General features: G+C 40.0%; 1 long non-coding RNA gene across 1 annotated transcript; it reads right to left on the reverse strand.

Moving 5' to 3' along the window:
- Positions 1 to 17,365: 17,365 nt before the first annotated feature.
- On the reverse strand, positions 17,366 to 18,274 carry LOC120435049. The gene is made up of 2 exons (XR_005609487.1): positions 18,203 to 18,274; positions 17,366 to 17,452 (listed from the first exon to the last, which is right to left on the reverse strand). It is a non-coding gene; the product is annotated as an uncharacterized LOC120435049 (long non-coding RNA).
- Between the last annotated feature and the right edge of the window lie 548 nt (positions 18,275 to 18,822).

The raw sequence follows: 18,822 nt of genomic DNA on the forward strand, positions 1-18,822 counted from the left end.
CTCCAACTCCATTATGGTGTTGGGCGACACAGTGGTGTTGGGCGCCATCTCCAACAATGATGAGTCTGGCATCGTGGTGCCAGGATAACCACCTCCAGCTGAACGTCGGCAAGACCAAGGAGCTAGTAGTGGACTTCAGAAGGCGTCAGCACAGGGACTAAAAGCCTATTATTATCAATGGAGCTCCAGTGGAGAGGGTGCAGTCCTTCAAGTATCTTGGTGTCCACATCTCCTCAGACCTGACATGGTCTGCCCACATTCATATACAGTCCAAAAAGGCTAGGCAGCTCCTGTACCACCTCCAACAACTGAGGAAGTTCAGGGTCTCACCAGTGATCCTCAGGACTTTCTATGCAGGCGCATAGAAAGGCGCAGAAGGCGCAGCAGCGCCTCTTCTTTCTCAGGAGACTGAAAAGATTCAGCATGAGCCCCCGCATCCTCAGGTCCTTCTATCGCTGTGCCATTGAGAGCATCCTCACTGGATGCATCACCACCTGGTATGGCAACAGCACCGCTTACAACCGCAAAGCTCTCCAGAGACTGGTGCGGTGTGTTGAAAGGATAATTGGAGGTGAGCTTCCCTCCCTCCAAGACATCTACAGGAAGCGGTGCCTGAGGAAAGCGGGGAGGATCATCAAGGACTCCAGTCACCCCAGCCATAAACTGTTCAGGCTACTTCCATCAGGAAGGAGGTTCTGCAGCATCCGGTCCCATACCAGCAGACTGAGAGACAGCTTTTTCCACCAGGCCATCAGACTGCTGAACACGTCATAGACACCTCACCCTCACTACTGGAACTTCAACATTATGCACTCCACACTGTACATTAATGCCACTGTTTTGCACATGTCCAACTACCAACCTCTGTATATTTTATATATTTATTTTATTGTTTACTCTATTTCATTTGTAAAATATGTATATACACACTCACACACACACACACACGTAGAAAAACATATTTAGTATACACATCCAGTAATGCATATACTCTTATATATTGTACATATATTTACTACTTTCAGATTTAGCCATTCTTATATTTTGCTTGTTTTACGTTATTGTATTTTGCACAACTCTGTTGCTTGTGAAGCTCGCACACAAGAATTTCACTCGCATGTACCTGCACATGTGACGTGACAATAAAAGTGATTTGATTTGATTTGATTTGCAGGCGCTGTGGAGAGCATCCTCAAACAGAACATCTCATCCTGGTTTGGGAACAGCTGTGTTAAGGACCAAAAAGCTCTTCGGAGAGTGATCCAAACAGCAGTGATCTCCCACCAGGAGATGCTGGACTAGAGCAACTCAGATAATGAAGGACCCGTCCCATCCTGGCAACAAATTGTTCCAACTTCTGTTCCACACAATGCCACTTACTGCACATAATGCCCCCCATGTATATATTCACTTAATGTATATAATGTTCTTCTCTCCCCTTTTGCACAGTCGAGGAGTGTGTCAGGATACATTTCAGTGCGTGTTGTACTTGTATAACTATGCATGTGACAAATAAAGAATCTTGAATTTGCTAATTCATGTGCTACAATGTGGTGAGACTACTTCTATCGTTTCATGTGTGTGCATGACTTACCTTTGTAAAATTGCATCCGGACAAACCTTTAGACTTCTGGAACAATTCCCCTTTGGTCAAACAAGACCAGTGTGGCGATTTTAGCCATAATACACAGCACCACGTTAGCCAAAACTGAAACACCGTATAAGCACAATCACTTCATACCAGCTGTGAAGTATGGTGGTGGAGGGGTGCTGATGTGGATTTGTATTGCAGCCACAGCACCTGGGCACTTTACATTCATTGTGTTGACTACTAACTCCTCTATACCAAAGTACTCTGGAGTCAAACGTGGGCCCATCTGTCCAACAGCTAAAAGCTAGGACAAAACTAAGTCATGAAACTGGACAATGATCCCAAGCACAATCCACTACAGAACAGAATGGCTGCAAATCAAAAGAGTCACAGTGGTGCAGATCTCAGCATGCCAGAAATGATGTGGTGGGAACTAAAGAAAGCTATGAATAAATCAATGCCTGAAAACCGAAATGAACTAAAGCAGCGTTTTAAGGAAGGGTGAGCTAAAATTCCTTCAGAAGAATGTGAGTGACTGATAAAGTCATGCAGAAAACATTTACTTCAAGTTGCTTCAAATTATTGGCGTTAAAGTCTTTTTGACGAGCGAATGAATCATGGAGTGTATGTAATTTTTCACACACTGCTTCTGCACTTTGGCTTATATTATATATTTCTTAAATAAATAATGAGAGTGTAATATGTCATTTGTTGTGTATACATTATGTTAAGACATCATGTTTACTAATGGTGCAACGAATCAAAACTCTCACGGTTCGGGTCGGATCACGTTTTTTCCGCCACGGATCGGATCAATTTTCGGATCAGCAGAAAAAGAAAAAAAGACAAAAATTAAACTCGCCATTTACTTATTTAAATATTTTTTGCCTATTAAAAAACATTCAACTCAAGACTCATTCCACGCAATTATATAAAAACAAATTAAGATGCAATATAGGGCAGTACAGGGCTTTCTATCTACCACTCCGCTGTAATACAGGGAGTGCAGAATTATTAGGCAAATGAGTATTTTGTCCACATCATCCTCTTCATGCATGTTGTCTCACTCCAAGCTGTATAGGCTCGAAAGCCTACTACCAATTAAGCATATTAGGTGATGTGCATCTCTGTAATGAGAAGGGGTGTGGTCTAATGACATCAACACCCTATATCAGGTGTGCATAATTATTAGGCAACTTCCTTTCCTTTGGCAAAATGGGTCAAAAGAAGGACTTGACAGGCTCAGAAAAGTCAAAAATAGTGAGATATCTTGCAGAGGGATGCGGCAGTCTTAAAATTGCAAAGCTTCTGAAGCGTGATCATCAAACAATCAAGCGTTTCATTCAAAATAGTCAACAGGGTCGCAAGAAGCGTGTGGAAACACCAAGGCGCAAAATAACTGCCCATGAACTGAGAAAAGTCAAGCGTGCAGCTGCCAAGATGCCACTTGCCACCAGTTTGGCCATATTTCAGAGCTGCAACATCACTGGAGTGCCCAAAAGCACAAGGTGTGCAATACTCAGAGACATGGCCAAGGTAAGAAAGGCTGAAAGACGACCACCACTGAACAAGACACACAAGCTGAAACGTCAAGACTGGGCCAAGAAATATCTCAAGACTGATTTTTCTAAGGTTTTATGGACTGATGAAATGAGAGTGAGTCTTGATGGGCCAGATGGATGGGCCCGTGGCTGGATTGGTAAAGGGCAGAGAGCTCCAGTCCGACTCAGACGCCAGCAAGGTGGAGGTGGAGTACTGGTTTGGGCTGGTATCATCAAAGGTGAGCTTGTGGGGCCTTTTCGGGTTGAGGATGGAGTCAAGCTCAACTCCCAGTCCTACTGCCAGTTTCTGGAAGACACCTTCTTCAAGCAGTGGTACAGGAAGAAGTCTGCATCCTTCAAGAAAAACACGATTTTCATGCAGGACAATGCTCCATCACACGCGTCCAAGTACTCCACAGCGTGGCTGGCAAGGGAGGGTATAAAAGAAGAAAAACTAATGACATGGCCTCCTTGTTCACCTGATCTGAACCCCATTGAGAACCTGTGGTCCATCATCAAATGTGAGATTTACAAGGAGGGAAAACAGTACACCTCTCTGAACAGTGTCTGGGAGGCTGTGGTTGCTGCTGCACGCAATGTTGATGGTGAACAGATCAAAACACTGACAGAATCCATGGATGGCAGGCTTTTGAGTGTCCTTGCAAAGAAAGGTGGCTATATTGGTCGCTGATTTGTTTTTGTTTTGTTTTTGAATGTCAGAAATGTATATTTGTGAATGTGGAGATGTTATATTGGTTTCACTGGTAAAAATAAATAATTGAAATGGGTATATATTTGTTTTTGTTAAGTTGCCTAATAATTATGCACAGTAATAGTCACCTGCACACACAGATATCCCCTAAAATAGCTAAAACTAAAACAAACTAAAAACTACTTCCAAAAACATTCAGCTTTGATATTAATGAATTTTTTGGGTTCACTGAGAACATGGTTGTTGTTCAATAATAAAATTATTCCTCAAAAATACAACTTGCCTAATAATTCTGCACTCCCTGTATAATGAGCGGTCACGGTCATGTAGCTTTCCGTTGACCTGGAGGTCCACCCATTTGTAGTTAGGACAACAGAAGATGCCTGGGACAGTTCAACCATAACTATAAACTTTTCCTGCTCACACATGTTGTCACTGAAGTGGATGCGCAACGGGATATCATAGCGTAGCTCAAGCATGTTCATCATAGTTTAAACTAGTGCTGTCAGCGCAAATCTTGTTAAAAAGACGTTAATGCCATAACTGCATTAACGTGGCAAATCTCCGTTAACCAGTTACTGCGGATCGCCCCGTGCGTGGGGCTGAATGTCAATGCGTCAACTAACACGTTGACTAGTTTAAACCCCTTGTATTGTGTAACAGCAGTCTGGCGAGGCAGGAGCGGCTGGCAGGTCCAGCGGGCATGTGGTGTGGAGGTTAGTTGAAATACCCGTAGCCAGTCGGTTAAATCCAATAACAGACCTTTATTCGCCGTCAGCAACATTACACTTTATAAGTCGGGTCCCCTCGGCAGTACTCGTCCGAGCATACATGCGCGGGGATTGGTATCGCCGGCGCCAGCTTGTTACAACAGTAAGGTTTCTTTTTGGGAAAAAGAACATGAACAGCATGGAATGGCTGCCGCTAACAACACACACTCCCACTAGGAGACTCCCACAACTACTACAATAGTAGGGCAACCCCCCCTAGTGGTGCTATAACCCAAAAGGGTTGTTACAATTGCACAACAGAATACTGCCTTCCATCTGCAGCTAAACACCCCCAATAGCTTTTGTAATAGCTTAAGCCCGGTCGGATTGGGCAGCAAAAGGCTGCTTAAATACCGCAAACTCCTCTGCTCCTCCACTTGGACCACTAGTGCTGACCATAGCTATCACTTGACAGACTGACCACGCGCACCATACACATACTTTTTTCTTCTTTTTCGAATCACGTGCGTGCCGAACCGTGGAGTGGGATCGGTTCGGATTACGAATCAACCGTGATCCGTTCCACCACTAATGTTTACTGCGTCCACACGAGCTTAGAATTAGCGGCGGATATAGATCATTTTTCCTATTTTTTGATTCGATCCTGTATATTCAGATTAAAAAATATGTAATCTATCTCAAACTCAGTACACTCACACAAAAGAGGCACTTGAGCATGACCACGATGCTACAGAATGCTTTCTACATCTTCACTAGACACTGAAGAGAAACTCTGAACTATAGAAGAGGCAGTGAGTGGGAGAAGGGGAAAACAGGAGTGGGTGAGTCAGCTGTTGGAGCAAACTATCCAGAACCAAGACACACTAAACAAAATTGTGCAGCCTCTTTTGTACTATATGAATAAATTCATATGTCATTTCTCATTCATGATGGTTCCATGCATCACTAGGTCATGTTTCTATTTGCTGATCACTGTCACCGTTTGGCTTTAAACTAAATGTTTAATTCAATAATACTCATTCTAAGCCTGAACATGGCTACAAGGAATTTATGGAGCCACAGTATCATGAAAAATTGTTAGTTTACGAATCCTGAAACAAGGAGTGACGTCTATGTAGCAAAGCTGCTGTGAAAATCTGGTGTACAGTCTAAAGTAACCCAGTTAAACCCAGCTCTCTCATACAGTAACTGACCTAGAATGTGTGTTTTACCTGCTTTTTAGTGACTACCAACAACAGAGAGCAAGGCCTAGGGTTAACATTACAAGCCTGAAATGTGTAAACTGACTAAGCCTATGAAACACAGAGAAATTCATTCAATAAAATGTATATCCTAATTCTCGATCATTTATTGATATAAAAAAAAAAAAACTGCTATGCATACCCGATTTCACTATCCAGTTCTTACATGGTAGATGAAAAGTCTGAGGATTGGCAAAATAACTGAAATGCAAACTCTGTTACCAGATTTCATGGTAATCTTCACGATGACTCAAAACACATCATGAAAGAGACCCTGAGAACAATGAATGTCATAATAAAATACATGTATAATATCCAAGTTAATCTATGTGTCTGCCTGCCCGACCGTCTCTTTGTCTGTCTATCCATTCATCCATCCCTTACTGTAGATGTTAAATCATGAAAAACCTCTGACCTATAAATTATCATGCTTCATTCTCTAGCAGCCCTTGGTGAATATAAACGTCTTGGTGACACTTTAGGAGGAGTAAAAGGATGTCCAAAGCATGGATGCAGACTTAAACCTCTGGCTAGAGCTAGAGTTTGTAAAGCAATAGACGGTTATCTTACATATATTTTAATCCTTCCCAAAGTTGTGCATGAGCTGACAAACCAACATTGTGTTTTCAGAATGACAACACTATAGTAGTGAAGAAAAAACACCCAGTAGTGCAGTATTCAAATAAAAAAAATTGTAAGCAGGGAGACTTTCCCGAGCTTATGAACTCAATACACTTGCCCCTCGGTTACTGCACTGTTCTTTTGAAACCATTTAAATTCAGCACAATTTGAACTATTTCTTTGTGAAGCAAACAGGAGCAGCAAATGTCAACACCGCCATTTTTTAAAGTGCCAAATAAAATATTTTGAACAGCATTTCCTTTTTCTCCCATTTTCCATTTACTTTTGTCATGTGCCTGCATCAGTATGAGCAACTGCTTACATTGGTAATGCAGTGCTGGCAATGTGGCTGCCTGCAAGTGTGTCAAAGGGATAGTCTGGTGTTATAAAAAGTATATGGTTTATTTTTCATGTTTGTCACTGTGGCAGCTGAGATACGTTTTTGAGTTTATACATTATTCTTCATAAAATGATGTACTCATATGATGCACATCTGCACTGTTGCTGGTGTTGATTAATAATTTCAGGGTTCCTTGAAATAAAAAGAAATAAAAAAAACTCTCTCTCTTTGTTCCAGCAACATCCCAGTAGCTAGCAGAAAAGGTAATGTGGCGTAGAGGAAGCTAATAACAAAGCACAGCGTTTTGCTAATTCACTGAAGCTTATTTGTATGTTTTCAGCAGTTTTAGTCAAGTCAGTTCACACTGTGGAAAAACAGTGACGTCTGTCTCACTTCATTGCAGTAACATTACGTGTTTTCACCAGCTCCATTAATATTTCACTTCATCTCTTATCAGTTCAACTTTACATGATGTGTGTGTGTGAGTGTGTGTGTGTATTGAGGAACAGCCAAGGGAGGGGCACTCAGACTGAAAAAAGGAAGGGAAGAGGTAATGTGACCGCAAACAGCAGCATGATAGCCTATGAAACTGAGCTTAAGTGACACTAGTGCACATAAATTAGGCAAATAACTTGAATATCAGCTTTTATTTGTATTTTTATCCATTTTTGTTATGTTGTCATTTGGTCCTTTACTAATTTATACCAATTCAGTAAATGTATCCTCTTGGTTGCATTTAATTGCTGCAAGGTTTGAGAAGCAATGTTCAAGTTAAGGTTGCCTTAAAGACAAATGAATAATTCCCAGGCTGCTCCTCTCAGAGGGAGCTCATTGATTTAACACTGGTATTGGATCAGCACACAAAACGAGTAGAAGCCCTATGCCAAGGTATCTGTTAGGTATAAACTGGTATAAACTGATTATCTCATTATAACACAACTGACAGCTGGACTTTAACAAAGCCACAGCATCACGCTTTACAGGTACAAACTTTCTGCTGTGAACTTCTGCTGCTAACCACACTCAAAAAAGTGTACTGTGAAGTAAATGTAATGTATGAATGAACATTTTGGGTAAAGCTTCTCGCGTAAGCTTCTGCCCTGCGACTGTTATCACTGCACTCAGCGGATGAACATTATCTGCAGTGGGATACACGAGGCAGTGATTAAAGGTCTGTCTATATTCATAGCTGAAGTCACAGCACAAAGAGAGCCAGCGGGGTCATTACAGGATAAAGGGAGATAGTAAATTAAACCTGGAGAACTTCTCTTCTAATCTCTTTCTTGTTCACCGTTGCTTTTCTCAACTTTTCCGTTTGCCTTTTGTCCCTCTGACACCTCTGACAGGGATCTTTGTAGCCTCCCCATCTAACTTCTTATTTATTTCTTTTCTTACACTAAATTTAGGAATTTAGGAAATGTTATTCTTATTAACTTTTAAATGAAAACTAAAAGAAAGCAAACATTTGCACACAAACATATGAGAAAATTACAGTGACTAATTTCTCTCTCTCTTCTTGTATCACAACTTTTAAGCTAATGTAGAGATACAGAGATAACTATTAAATGAAATTTGTGGATCCACTGTAAAACAGAGGAATGGTAAAAACATTTTTTAACAGCTGGCCCCTGCATAAATGCCTAAAATCCTAAAATCTTTCCCTAAAATGGATTTAAATTATTGAATAGATAATTTACATTTGAGTGTACTGTAAAAGAAAATAACACCATGTCCTCTAGCTGTAACTGTTGGGTTAAATTAAAGTTTCATTTATCCTAATTATTGTTTGAAGTTTGAATCTCCTTATAGGGCTTGGAAATTATGGTTTATGGATTTATGATTTCAGAAGCTTCAGTCAAGGTTCACAATTTGTTTACATTGATCTAAACTCTAAAGAGTCTAAACCAGTGGTTCTTAACCCTGTTGGAGGTACCGAACCCCACCAGTTTCATATGCGCATTCACTGAACCCCTCTTTAGTGAAAAATAAAATATGATTTTTTTTTTCAAATTCAAGACACAGATATGTTTTTTACTGGTGCACAAAATGAGCCGTGCATGTCACGGCAGAGACTCTGCCGAACACCTGAGACCGACTCACCAAACCCCTAGGGTTCGATCGAACCCAGGTTAAGAACCACTGGTTTATACTAAAACTTTAATTTCTCCCATGATATGATGATTATTTTGATGGTTCTGACTGAAGAAGGCTCTCTGTGTTTGAGTGCAGAATTACAGTAAACTTCAGTTTATTCTAATCATACATCAGTGTTATTGTTATGAAGTGATGCACCAGACAATAAACACCACACAATACCAGCTAAAGGTGCTAAAAGGTGTTACCTAAATGTTTTTTTACACTGAGCGTTACTAATAAGGGTGTCAGAACTCATGAGACAGTTCTATAGTTGGATCTAAAATATGACTTAGACACAGTATATATTTATACTTTCTTCATGTAGCCTTGAGATCTCTAAAAGTGGTAGAAGATACACTTCACTGCAGCAATAGGGAAACATTTATTACATATAACCCAGCTTTTGTACCATTTAATACAACAGATATTACATTTGAAAACTCTCAAACTTTCAATGAGACCTGATATAGAGCACACTCTAATTAGACTGTTTTGGGCTAGTAAATACATGTGTAGCGAAGTCAGAAAATGTGTGATGTGTTGTTTCCTTTTATTTTTCCCAGGTCACGTTGTTATAATTCATTATATTTTGATAGATCGCGATAGACAGGACTGAAGATGAAGAACAGCTAATGATCCACGACCTCACTAACAGTGAGCTTTAAATACAGGGAGATTTAAATTACACTCAGTCACTGTGGTTCATTTCAACAACTACCAGGTTGCAAATGAGACAGTCATTGCAAGTGAGTCCAATAATCACCAAAAATAAAAGATGCCAAAAAAGGGGTTTGACTTATTCTTTACTATTCTTGCTAAATCTGTAACACACAAGCTGCAGACTGTGTCAGTTAGGATTCTTTGTCATCGTACCAGCACGTATAAAAACAGCTATGACGCCAATCAAAAGTCACAACATTAAAAGGAGATTGATAAAAACAAGGATTTTAGTTAAATTAATTTATGTCCTAGTTTAAACGTCTGAGGATCTGTAATCAGTACTTTGTTGCTGGCCATCTAATAGACAAAAGAAAATGAGATTCATCCTCTAGGGATTGGCGATTCCACATTAATCCAATATCTATTAAGACAGTCAGTCTGGATCAAAATGGTAGACTGGCCTACCGACAGCTAACTGATTCCTAACCTTAAAGCTACACTATGAGAATAGATTAAAAATAGTTCATCTGCAGCCTCAGTCACACAGACCTAGAAACCGGGTCGGTGACCCCCGAGAAATATCTAGTCGGTAGGGAAAAATGTGTATTTATTCATTCGGCAGAGTGGTACTGATACTTAAAAAAGTGAAATATTACAACGTTAACTGGAAACAGAATGTTTAACTTTACAGTATAAGTTGTGCTGTAATGCTAAAACCAACACATTTCAAAAGGAGCAACTTTGACTTTGAAGACAAATGGTGGCTGTTTCCGATTTGTGTTTCACTCAGTTTGAGATTTTACTACTGTAGTTTGCATGGATGTCAGGCAATCTGCTAGCAATAATAACACAGGATTTAAGTGAAGACTTTGCAGCACATAATATATGAATGATAATGTTTCCTAAATAATGTATATGTAAGTATTTGTAAGTACTTTGAACAATAAATAAGTATTTGTGTGGCCCTTAATGTTAAATTATTGTCTGAGTGTACATTTTCATAGCGCAGACAGAAACCACTACTGCCCTCCCAAATAGTGCTCTCTGAGCAAAGCAGATCAATGGAATGGAGTTTACTCAGATTAATGGCACCTCCTGACTATGCATTCTGGACTAGGTAAACTTATTGGAAACTGGCCACATCCATCACTATGTATGAGGGTATTTAGGGAGGACAGTGACCTGACAATGTGGAGATTCATTGAATGAGAAGCAATGGTATAATGGGCATGATGAACCTAAACCTGAACTAATTTTCACTCAAATCTCCACATCTTAGTCTCTATGTGAATCATTATAAAACACAATATCTCCTCAGGAGGCATATTTATGCACTCATATGGTTTAAAGCCCCTGCGTCACTTTTCGCAGGAGGGGGATGGACTCCTGCTCGCAGACTTGACTTTAGGGACGAATCCTTAACTTGGAGATGCAACTCACAGAGGTAATAAGAACCATTTATCCTCATTGCCAGCACATCATTGAATCTCTTGCCTAAGGCATTTTGATGATTTGATGCATCTGCACACCGACTTACAGATCTATGCCCTCTGCCAGCGGATGCTGTAGAAGGTGCAAGTCCAAATGCCTCTGTATTATTTATAAGTCAACAGGAATCATGAAAATGACAAAACAAATCCACAAGATTTTATTTGTAACACAAATAAAAGTTTACTTTTTCAGACATTTTCAGACATATATTTTTGGAATATAGTTTGAGTTAGTGTATTTTTTGAGTATTAATACCAGTACTGCTGTGTTACATTAGCTGTTGCGCCATGACATGGCAGGGACTGAGATGGCCTGATTCTGCAGTTAAATAGAAATGTTTGGGCAAACATTGCTCAGGACTTTAATGTGCAGATAGCGATCTGGTCAATTTGATGGCAGATAAAGAACTCTATGTTTAAAGATGACCTAATCACTACCACAACACTGATAAAAAGGCAGAGATCACACAGCCATAGATCTGAACAAAATATACATATAGAACATGATATTCATGCAATTTCAAAAAATCAATAAAGATATTGAAAAACTCCATAGACCTGTGCCTGCTTCAATTCTCTCTGAAGGTTTGTTGCACTTCCTACTTTCTTTAAGCCAATAATAACAGTGTCATACTGAAAGAGATGTCAGATTACCATCTGCAATGATGCCTGACATCTTTACATTACATCACTGGCCTGCAAGCTACACAAGAGCATTCTAATAAAGGTCATTAGCAACTTAAGCCAAACCTTGTGCATTAAAGCTGGGTTTTTCTGTCACTTGTAAAGACCCATGTGGACAGCTGTGAACACCGTGGATGAAAAGTTGTTCTAATTATACCAGTTTCCCAGTCTGCTTTGAGTAAGCATGCATAGTAGTGCCCCCGGAATGGTCGTTTGCTCTCTAATAACAAGCGTTAAATTCTACTTCAGGTAAAATGTGCAAAAAAAAAAAAAAAAAAGCATGGCATGACAAAAGCTGAAAGGACTTTTTGTCAGGATTCAACTGTGACTCTGAGCCAACATCTCAAGACTAAACTCTAGTGGTAATACAGGGAGTGCAGAATTATTAGGCAAATGAGTATTTTGTCCACATCATCCTCTTCATGCATGTTGTCTTACTCCAAGCTGTATAGGCTCGAAAGCCTACTACCAATTAAACATATTAGGTGATGTGCATCTCTGTAATGAGAAGGGGTGTGGTCTAATGACATCAACACCCTATATCAGGTGTGCATAATTATTAGGCAACTTCCTTTCCTTTGGCAAAATGGGTCAAAAGAAGGACTTGACAGGCTCAGAAAAGTCAAAAATAGTGAGATATCTTGCAGAGGGATGCAGCAGTCTTAAAATTGCAAAGCTTCTGAAGCGTGATCATCGAACAATCAAGCGTTTCATTCAAAATAGTCAACAGGGTCGCAAGAAGCGTGTGGAAAAACCAAGGCGCAAAATAACTGCCCATGAACTGAGAAAAGTCAAGCGTGCAGCTGTCAAGATGCCACTTGCCACCAGTTTGGCCATATTTCAGAGCTGCAACATCACTGGAGTGCCCAAAAGCACAAGGTGTGCAATACTCAGAGACATGGCCAAGGTAAGAAAGGCTGAAAGGCGACCACCACTGAACAAGACACTCAAGCTGAAACGTCAAGACTGGGCCAAGAAATATCTCAAGACTGATTTTTCTAAGGTTTTATGGACCGATGAAATGAGAGTGAGTCTTGATGGGCCAGATGGATGGGCCCGTGGCTGGATTGGTAAAGGGCAGAGAGCTCCAGTCCGACTCAGACGCCAGCAAGGTGGAGGTGGAGTACTGGTTTGGGCTGGTATCATCAAAGATGAGCTTGTGGGGCCTTTTCGGGTTGAGGATGGAGTCAAGCTCAACTCCCAGTCCTACTGCCAGTTTCTGGAAGACACCTTCTTCAAGCAGTGGTACAGGAAGAAGTCTGCATCCTTCAAGAAAAACATGATTTTCATGCAGGACAATGCTCCATCACACGCGTCCAAGTACTCCACAGCGTGGCTGGCAAGAAAGGGTATAAAAGAAGAAAAACTAATGACATGGCCTCCTTGTTCACCTGATCTGAACCCCATTGAGAACCTGTGGTCCATCATCAAATGTGAGATTTACAAGGAGGGAAAACAGTACACCTCTCTGAACAGTGTCTGGGAGGCTGTGGTTGCTGCTGCACGCAATGTTGATGGTGAACAGATCAAAACACTGACAGAATCCATGGATGGCAGGCTTTTGAGTGTCCTTGCAAAGAAAGGTGGCTATATTGGTCGCTGATTTGTTTTTGTTTTGTTTTTGAATGTCAGAAATGTATATTTGTGAATGTGGAGATGTTATATTGGTTTCACTGGTAAAAATAAATAATTGAAATGGGTATATATTTGTTTTTGTTAAGTTGCCTAATAATTATGCACAGTAATAGTCACCTGCACACACAGATATCCCCTAAAATAGCTAAAACTAAAAACTACTTCCAAAAACATTCAGCTTTGATATTAATGAGTTTTTTGGGTTCATTGAGAACATGGTTGTTGTTCAATAATAAAATTATTCCTCAAAAATACAACTTGCCTAATAATTCTGCACTCCCTGTACATTTAGTATAACATACATGCTTTATGGCCTTTACAGACCATTAAGGAGCTTTAAGGGTTGCCATTCATGTACTAGAGTTACAGTTATTCGTTTGCATGCGGAAGCATTTCCGGGCTGTGCACAGACTTTGTCAAGTCTTGATGATGCAGGCAGATGGCAGCTTAATCTTTTCTGGATGATGAAGGGTATTGTTTTATTTCCACTGTAATGTTTATGTGGCCTACCTACCTCAATAGAGCTAAAGTAATACTTGAAGTTCTTGGCACTTTATTGAATAACTGTGCTATAGCAAAATATTCATGCATGGTGCTGGACTTGAAGTCTTTCACCAGCAGTTCTCACAATGTGGATACTAAACAGCAGACTATATGAAAGACTTGTAAATAACTGACTGATGATGACTAGCTCTTCATCGCTGACGGTCACCAATCATGACAGCAAAGCCTTTCAACTGCAAACAGAGCACAGCTTCAGTGACAGTTGTCAGTCATGTGACACACAAAGACAAGTGATCCCTTGGTGCAGCCATGCTGTCATTTTTTTCTGTCATACCATTGATCAGACATTCAGCACCCAGTAGATATCTATGCCTCTGACACTGTACTGTACATGTGCTCCTACTGACATGCAAATACAGCCAAAGAAACAAAACTTTACTACTTTTAGATTTCTGTAATCACAGTTAGATTTAGATTTTAGTTAGATTTTTTTCTAGTGCTGTCAGCGTTAATCTCTTTAATACAACGTTAACGCCATAAGCGCATTAACGCGGCAAATCCCTGTTAGCGAGTTAACGCGGATCGCCCCGTACGAGGGCTGCACGGCGTCAACGCGTTAGCGCTGTTAGCTCGTTAATGCATTAGCACCGTGCAGCCCTCGTTGGCGTTAACGTCATATTAACGAGATTAACGCTGACAGCACAAATTTTTTTTGTAGATTTTCTTTATTTTTTTAATCTCACTACAGAACATCCCTGATGGGGCTTATCCATTTTATAATTAAATATTTATTATAACTCCATTTCCGTAAAATGTAAATAAAATCTGAATGTATGTAATGATTTGTAAATCTCAAAAACATACATTTTATTCGCAATAAAACATTGATACATTTCAGATGTTTAAACTGAGCTAATACGCAAAAAATAATTTAATTTGATAGCACATCATAAAAGTTGGGACTGGGCCAGATTTACCACTGTGTAGCATCCCCTCTTCTTTTAAAAACAGAATGTGTGGGAACTGAGGAGAGCAGCTGTTGAACATTTGAGAGAGGAATGTTATCCTGTTCTCATCTCATATAGGATTCTAGCTGCTCAGTAGACCTGGGTCAGTAGGTAGTTTAGCATTGTCAAATTATGGAAGCTGTTTGCTGAAAACATGCTGTGTGTGGATTTGAGCATATATTTTTCTAATGCCTGTATACTTGTGTCTTTCCAGATGTGTAAGCTGTCAATTTCATAGGCACTAATGCACCCACATATCATCAGAGATTCAGGTATTTGAACTGAGTGCTGAAACAAACTGAGTAGTTTCTCTCCTCTTTAAAACAGAGGATGCAGCATTAACGTTTTCCAAAAAGAATTGAAAATTTCAACTAGACTGACCACAGGTGTCCACTTTGCCTCAGTCACTTTTAACTGAACTGTGGTCCAGAAAAGACAGCTGCAGTTCTCGATCCTGTTAACATATCACTTATTCTTTGCATGACAGCGTTTTAACCGGTATTTCTGGATGGCACATTTGTTTTAAACCACTGAAAAAAAAAAAAAAACACATTAGGTATACAAGAAACTCTTTTTAAAGATCAAAAACTAGGTTTACAACAAAGGCATCAATAAGGGTGGAAGTTCTGCTGACTGACTGGCCCAGTCGCATCTCCAGTCTTGTTTGGCTGTGCTGATCTGGGGTTTTCACCTCACAGCTGAGAGGTTTGCCGGGGGAGGATTTGGGACAAATTATTACATTGTTTATTTGCAGTTTATACATCAGAACAGAAACTGTCCAATAAACTGCAATTTTGGATGTAGCTTTGAGAGATTCTGCAAACAGTGACGATAACAAGCATTTAAAAAATTGGAAAATCTAGTTGTTCATGATTGCATTCAATGCTTGATTGTTTTTGTGTGCACAGATTTTCTGATTCTCAGTCTGCATCTTTAGCCGGATTTACCATACTCCATCACAAACATGAAAGAGTCACTGTCAGCTAATCATTCAGTCCTGATAGCTGTAGTAATGGTGGGTCCATTAAATACAGACAGGTACACAGTTTGGCTCTTTAACTTATTATTTATTTATTTATTTATTTATTTATTTTTCACATTGTATTTGATTTAAAACATCATTACTGAGGTAGGTAAGTTTCCAAAGCTAGACTGTGCTTTTGCTGAATTCATATTATTAATCTAAAGTATTTAATCCAGTCATTTTTCATTAGTGTTAAATGAAGTACCTCTGTTTCTTTATTGCTTATTTAGAGTGAAAGAGACTAATAAATCCTTTGTAACTTTAGCTTTTGTGGCATACTGATGGGCAGCATGTTTATCCAAAGGCTTTTTTTATTTAGGAGGGAATTTATGCTATTTTTAAGACATGATGATCTGCTATTGACATGTGTACCTAAGTACCTCAAGACCTTGATAGTTTTAAGCCTTGGGCATCCCTCAAAATTTACACCCTCCTACGTCCCTCGTTACCCAAAATGGTCCCCATCCAAAAGGTGCTATAGCAATATCATATATGATTTTTTTTTTTTTTTCCACTTCAGATCTTTTAAACAACTTCAGACCTATCCACAGATATAAAGTTTTTCATAAGTTTTTTTTAATTTTTTTTAGGTTTTTATGGCTTTATTGTCATAAAAACCCCTGTTTTTTGGGGGGTAAAAAACCATAATATGCAATATTTTCAAAAAAATAGTTGCAAATGGAACTACTTGGCATGAGGTTATTAGAGCCTTGAATAGGTAAAGAATTCATAACAGAATTGATTTGGATGCATTATTATTTTTGGAGCAATAAGAGTTTTTAAAATTTACACCCTCCTACGTCCCTCGTTACCCAAAATGGTCCCCATCCAAAAGGTGATATAGCAATATCATATATGAATTTTTTTTTCATTTTTTTTCACATCAGATCTTTTAAACAACTTCAGACCTATCCACAGATAAAGTTTTTCATAATTTTTTTTAAATATTTTTTAGGTTTTTATGGCTTTATTGTCATAAAAACCCCTGGTTTTTTTTGGGGGGGGGGGGACCATAATATGCAATATTTTCAAAAAATTTGTTGCAAAATAGATTATTTGACATGAGGTTATTACAGCCTTGAATAGGTCAATAATTGATAATGTGGCAGCACGAGGTGGAAATAAAGTAAATACTCTTCAGTTTTAAAAAAAAGACAACGCCACCCTGGGAATTTCACCCAGAGAATACTGGAAGTAACACTAAATAACCAAAAAGGCAGTCAGGTTTGTTATACTCAATACAGAGACGAGGTTCGATGATAAAATAAATTGACAATTTATTAATTAAAACAACGTTTAAAAGCACAGTCATAAATATCAGTGTATAAGTATGCTAAAAAGGTATTCAGAGCTGAGGCTTACCAGTGGAGGGCAGGGATGCACACACAAACTCAAAAAAAAGAAGAAAATACACCAAGACACAAGTGCAGCACACTATCACACACTCACACTATAAATTAAACAAGGCAGGTGTGTACACTCAGAGGATCCCACCACCAAGGCACCCTGGTCTCCTCCACGTCGGCACTCCGCATCTGAATAAAAGAAACAAAGAAAATTTAATATATTACAACAAAACTAATATGCAGCGCTGGGGATAACCCAACTGCAGGACCACACTGGTGATCTACAGCTAGAAAAAGGGCCTCCCACCAGTGGCGTAACAAAAATCCAAACTACAAATCAAACAACAGTAAAACAACATACAATCTGGGTAAAACTCTAAAATATGGAGCAAACGGAATCGCCAGATTGCTCCAACTTGCCGCCTGCACGGCTATAAGTTAATTATCCAGTCAGTCAATCAGTATGCGCGCCAGCCGACCGACCCGCGTGGCATGCATATGGCCGTTGTTCACGCCGACGTCCACTTTAAAGGCTGGCAGCAGCAAAGAAACTTCGCAGCCGGAACAGACAGTAAAATAAAGTAAAACAAAGCAAAGCATCACAGCAGCAAAGCAAAGCAAAGCAGCAAAGCAAAGCAAAGCAAAGCAAAGCAAAGCAAAGCAAAGCAAAGCAAAGCAAAGCAAAGCAAAGCAAAGCAAAGCAAAGCAAAGCAAAGCAAAGCAAAGCAAAGCAAAGCAAAGCAAAGCAAAGCAAAGCAAAGCAAAGCAAAGCAAAGCAAAGCAAAGCAAAGCAAAGCAAAGCAAAGCAAAGCAAAGCAAAGCAAAGCAGCAGCACTTCAGTTCACGTAGCTTGGCGCAAAACTCAGGCCCACACTTCCAAGTAAGCCGTGTCATAAAACGTAAGCAGAATGGCTCAGAGGAGGCTTCTACAGCTACGACCAGCTGCGATGGAGGCTTCGGAAAAGTAACCCGCAACTAAGCTCAGCAACACCAACAGGAAGTCAGGTGACCAAAAGGAGGTCACAGGCAAGCGATCCAGGGACACTCAAATGGCCACTATTTATACTAGCGCCCCCTAATGCGCCAGGCTGAAAGTGGGTTGGACCGAGGGATAACATTCATCCTGCCACAATCTACCCCTCCTTTTTGCATCGTCGCCCCGACGATGGATTACAAAGACACCCAGGTTAATCCCAAGGCCTAAAAAATGCGGAGACAGTATGTATTCTAAGCTCAGAAATAGAGTTTGCAGCCCCTTGTGCCACCTCCCCTGTTGGTCTTGGGAGATGATGGATGTTTGAATGCTGGCGGCCGTGGACCGTGCGGTTCTTCGCACAACAATATGTCTTGTATCAGAGCTCGTAGTGGGAACAGGAAGAAAGCTAGATGGAACTGGTGCTGCACTCGGAGTAACTGTACAAGTGGCTGGAACATCGGAAGTTCGATCTTCTGGCGGGAGCAACAACTCAGAGCTACTTGGAATCACTGCCACTGGGCTGTAAGATGGTGAAACATTTACTTGAGGAGCTCCTATGCTCAGGAATAACAGGTCACTGTCA

Source organism: Oreochromis aureus, linkage group 19 (genome assembly GCF_013358895.1).
Source record: "Oreochromis aureus strain Israel breed Guangdong linkage group 19, ZZ_aureus, whole genome shotgun sequence".
In the NCBI taxonomy this organism is placed as follows: Eukaryota; Metazoa; Chordata; class Actinopteri; order Cichliformes; family Cichlidae; genus Oreochromis; species Oreochromis aureus.